The sequence below is a fragment of the Arachis duranensis genome, chromosome 7 (assembly GCF_000817695.3).
Source record: "Arachis duranensis cultivar V14167 chromosome 7, aradu.V14167.gnm2.J7QH, whole genome shotgun sequence".
NCBI lineage: Eukaryota > Viridiplantae > Streptophyta > Magnoliopsida > Fabales > Fabaceae > Arachis > Arachis duranensis.
Genome location: NC_029778.3, coordinates 13,698,857 through 13,704,840, shown reverse-complemented (window position 1 = coordinate 13,704,840; position 5,984 = coordinate 13,698,857).

Genomic DNA, 5,984 nt, shown 5'->3' with positions numbered 1-5,984 from the left:
ATAGGATTTTTTGGAGATGTCTTAGAAAAATTATTTTTCTTCCCGTGACTACAGGGACTAGTAGACAATATCTATAAGGGAGCTGACATCATCTGTTGATCAGTTGAGAATAGAGCATCAGGATCATTCTACTCTTCTTTACCAGATGATGGAGGAGTAGAAGAAGAAGGGGGCGTGACATAGAGGAGCTGAAACGCAGAGAGGATTCTCCAGAGGGAGCAGCACCCATCATGACTGAGGTTGTTGAGTTTCATTCTTCTCTACCTTATTTTATTTCTATTTTTTAGTATCACATTCTATTTTCTGTTTTCTATTCTGAGTTGCATGGTCACTAGCATAATTTCTTTGCTTTCTAGTTAGTTATTTATTTTAGTACTTTATGTTTATTTTTTAAAAAAAAAGATGTCTCATGTATTGTTTACTGAACTTAAAAAAGAAATATCACAAAAAAAGAGTAGTAAAATGCATGAGATTTTGAGTTATATATTATGTTGTTCTAGTTATTTTGATGTGGTTGCACTATATCTATTTCTGAACGTATGAATTAACATGCATATTTGATATTGAAGTTGAGAATATTGGTTCTTGAGAAACAAGAACTTAGAAAAATATTATTAATTCTTTGAAATAAGAAAGATATTTATTCTTGAAGCAAAACAAACAGCAAAAAGTAATGAAAAGAAAAATTAAAAGAAAGAGGTCCAAGGCTTTGAGCATCAATGGTTAGGAAGGTCAAAACTGATATAAAGCTCAAAAGAGTGGTTTTTTATAACCATATGCTTGTGGTGTGAAAGTGTCAAGTAACCTTGAGACTGAACACTTAAAATCATGACCCATTACTATTACAGAGTATGCCAAAGACTCTGAGCACCACTGTCTGGGAGAAGTAAACAGAAAAATTAGAAATCAAAGAGTTCCCCAATTAAGTGCTTGTGGTGTTCGTGTTTCAAGTTAAGCTTGAAAATAAAACACTTAGATTCACGACTAGGCTCAAGGTGCAAAGCACCAAAGAAAATAAAAGAAAAAGCTGTATTCAAGAATCAATTAGAGCCTAAAAAAGAGAACCTATAATATCATTCGAGTTCTAGTTCTGAAAGATACTAATATTTTTGAGTTTCAAAAGATAGTAAGACACCGAACCTATTCAAAATTAGAGTGTCATTAGCCCCATTCAGTAACTAGACCTGAGCTTAAATAACAACTCAAGTCTTAAGCATTTTCTCTTCTCGGTCCTATATTATTTTAGTTGCTTGAGGACAAGCAACAGTTTAAGTTTGGTGTTGTGATGTGTGAGCATCTTGTACCCTTTTTCTTATCATTTTCTAGTTGTTTTTAGTTAGATTTTATTTAATTTTACTTGATTTGAATGTAAAAATCCTCTTTGGATACTACTTTGAGTTGTTAGTATTTTTATGAAAAGTACCACCACTCCTACTCCAATTAGTAAAGCTAGCGCCTCGAACTAATCACATGCTAACTCCGGCCCATCTTTAATGTTAAAGGACCAAGACCTTACGACAACAGATGCGGATGAACTAGCTTAGCTGCAATCCTTCCCGCTCTAGTTCGACTAGTTTTGACCTTGAACGTGGAAATCTCAGTTGACTGGATATAGTGATTCAGATGGGTCTGCTGATAGGGATGAAAGAAAACCCACCCCCTATTTGAATAAGGCTACACCTTCATACTTGGCGGAGGAGCCATTACGTGGTGTAGTAAGAAAGAAGGAAATCCTTATCCATGATGGAATCTGATATTCAGGTGAAATTCGAAACAATTTGACAGAAATTGGAGCCAAAAAGAAAAAGCTGGCAGCACTCTTCCTAGGTGCTAAACGCCCCAGCAAGGGACACAATTCAGATTGGCGTTTAGCACCAGCAAGGCTGACCGAATTTCTCCCTCTTTTGGCATTTCAAGTGGATTTAGCATTTATTAGTTATTTTTTTGTAATTTTTATTTACAAACAATATCTTTTGGTCTTAGGATTTATTATTTTATTTTATTTTCGAATCAAATTAGGTTAGTATAAAAGGAATAAGATCCACCCTTTATGGGAGATCAGACTGCTACACGTTTTCAGAACCTTAGTTTCTCTATAAATCATGAGCAACTAAACCTCTTGGTTAAGGTTAGGAGCTCTGTTTATTTCTATGGATTATGACTATTGCTTTCCTATTTTAATTAATGTATTAATTCAATTTCAAGGATTATTTTCATTCTTAATCTTATGAATCTGGGTGAAACAAGAATATGACCCTTATTCTACATGAGTTCTTGTGATTCTCGAGAGAGTTATCTCACTTGAACAACAGGTTGAAAATAAATTCCTCCTAAACTGCTAATTACATGAATTAATTGGGATATGTGACATATATGTAATCCTGTTAGCTTTGGGTAATTAGGGTTTTTGTGGCCATAAACTAGTTTTTAACTTAACCCTCTAATCGGAATTAAGTGACCACGAGAGTGGCGGTTAATGAAGATTAGAGGAGGCTAAATCATTAAGAGATTAGGGTTTAGACATTTACAGTTTGCCATGGAATTGAATGAATCATGCATTGTTAAAATAGTTGGTAAGAACTTTTAATCCGGAAAAGTAAACATCTCTGAAGCATTAACTGTTTTCTCTTATTGTTTTTACACCAAACATTTTATTTGCTTTCTTTACTCTCTTGTCTATTGTTTTATATGAATTTCAACCATCAAAACCCCCCTTTTTGTTCACCTAACTAAGCCAGTTAGATAACCATTGTTGCTTAGTCCGACAATTCTCGTAGGATCGACTCCCACTCACCTAAGGTATTACTTAGATGACCCGGTGCACTTGTCGATTAAGCTGTGCGAGTTTCTAATTCGCGCACCATTTATCCACTGAAAATTATGTTAAAGATAAAGTAATTCTTGCACCAACTCTAGACTGTGTCACTGATATCAACAACAAGATGATTACAGGGTTACCTGAAGAAGAAAGAGTTTACTTAAGTTCTAACTCTATTTGTGCGGAAGATGAAAAATATAAAATTCAAGTTAGATTCCTTCTCACTAAATATTCTAAATGGAAAAAATTGTTCAGATCTACCACCACACAAATTGATTGTAAAAGAAAGCGCCCCTGTCATGTTACTGCAGAATATAGACCAAACTAATGATTTGTGCAATGGAACGTGAATGCAAAACCATGTGATAGAATGCAAGACTTTAACCGATAACAAAGTTGGAAGTATTATTCTTATCCCAAGACTAAATCTAATTCCAAATAACGAAATATTACCTGTCAAGTTTAAAAGAAGACAATTTTCAATTATTATATCATTTGCAATGACAATAAATAAATCTCAAGGGCAAACTCTATCAAAAGTTGAAATATACCTTTTAAGGTCAGTTTTCACCCATGGTCAATTATATGTTGCATTATTAAGAGTAAAGAGTAAAGATGGTTTACGAGTGCTATTGCAAGATCACAAACACTTGAAAGAAAATTACACGATGAATGTGGTATATAGAGAGATTTTTGAGAGTTTATAATGAAAAAGGTAATTTTTTAATTTCTTAGTCAAATTTATTAAAATTTATTAATAAAAATCTATATTATTTTATTCTCTTGATAAACTATTCTAAAATTACATTAACCATAGAATTTTATATACTAATATTGAGATATAGATATTTCAAGTACATATTTTGCAAACATTAAAGGAGATGTTGAGTTATTTTTTAGTGAATTTAAAATATTTACTTTTTATTAGAGATATTTGTACATTAGAAATTTCTAAATTTATTGTTGTTCATCTTGAACTCTCTTTAATTTGTTCTTATTTCACAGTAAAATAACATACAAATATTTGTTGGTGAGTTAAATGTTACTCAAATATTTAATTTAACATTGAATATATATGTCTAGCTTATTGAACAAAGTAAATTAACAACAAAATTAATATAACTATATTTGAGTTGATATACTTAATACCAAATTAAAAAAAAAAAGAAAACGAACAATATACATCATGTTATGTATTTATTAATTAAATTATTATAATTTAAATTAATTTAATAAAATAATTTAAAACTATAATTTTAATTTTATCACATGCATGACATTGATTATTATATTTGGTGTAATATAATTATAATAAAAATATTTTTTTTAAAAAATAAATTTAGAAAAAGGAGATTGGCATAGTGACACCAAAATACATCACATCAGTAATTTTAGAATATTATATTTAAAATTATGAATATTATGTTATATATAATTTTAGATTTTTTTTTTGGTGACTTTATATAATTTTAGATATGGTCTCCTTTATCGTTTTTATTATATTAAATATACACTCTCATTGTGGACTTCAAAGTCCAAAACGACACATTTTTTTACTAACATGCCACTCTCTTAAACTTATTATTAACATATCATTATTTTTAAATTATTTATTTCATAATTTTAAAAACCGGACAAAATAATTTATCGAACCAATCATATGACCAATTCAATTCGGGCCAAAAAAAACACAAAAAATTAATTGGTCAAAGAATCAGTTATTGTCTTTCATTCAAAAAACTATATGAAAAGTGTCTTTAACTAAAATGATGTCCAAATGCATAATTATTCAAAATGGCATAATTTATATATTATTGCAAACTCAATTCATCTGATTACTACAGGGATGAACCCAATTCGGAATATGAACTATAAAAGAAAATATCAATTAAACCGATCACAAGAATATCAGTTACAGTACCTATTATCCAAAAAAAAATTCTTCCAGTAGTTACTTTGTCTTTTTTCAACCCAATAAATTAGAGTAATATGATTATGTCACTGTTTTCAGATTTTAATGTCCTACAATAAAAAACAATTATTAGTTCTTTATTATTTTAATATAAAAAAAATAGTTAGAAAATATTAAGCACAGTAAAAATCAAAATTTATATTAGTTTTGTAGTTCATTCTTTATATTTGAATATAATATACTTAATTATTTAAAAAGTTTATATAAATATTATAATAATATAAAAATATACATGTATACAAATTATAAAAGTAATATCAGGATGATTTTAGTTCAATTAGAGGAGCGAGAATGATGTATCTCTGCCTACTCTACTTAGTCATCTTAATTTTTAAACAAAGAAAAAAATATTATGTTTTTATTATATTAAATACACACTCTCAGTATTGACTTTAAAGTCCAAAACAACACATTTTCTTTTACTAATAGTATATCACTTTCTTAAACTTATTATTAACAATTCATTATTTTCAAATTATTTATTTATAATTTAAAAAATCAGACAAGATAATCGACCGATTCAACTGGAAATCGACGATGACCAATCCAATTTCAACAAAAAAACAAAATATTATAAAAAATTGGTCAAAGAGTCAATTAACACCTTTCATTCTAGAGACGTTATTATAAAAAGCGTCTTTAACTAAAATTATGTCGTCTAAACGTATAATTATTAAAAATAGCATAATTTATGTATTATTCATATTACTTTTGTAATTATTTTTTATATATAGTTGATTAAAATATATTTATATTATTTGAAAAGTTTATATAAATATTATTTTATAATATAAAAGTATACATGTATACAAACTATAGGAAGTATAAAAATAAAAATTGTTATAAAAACATTAAAAATAAGTTATTATGTATTATATTTTTGTATAAATATATATATTATTTAACTCAATTTTAATTATATTTATATTTTAATATATATTATATTATATATAAGAGAAATTATCTACATACAAGTATTTTTTATGGAGGCCACTCAGATAAAGATGTCTAAAATGTCTTTATTTAAAAATGTTTCTATGTTATTAAAATTTAATATATATAATCGATTAAATCATATTATTTTTATCAAAATTAGGACAGACAAATTAATTTGATCGAAAAAATAGTGAATCAAATTTTGAACCGATCTAAATTAATATTATTTTTTATAAAAAATAATTATAATATCTTTAT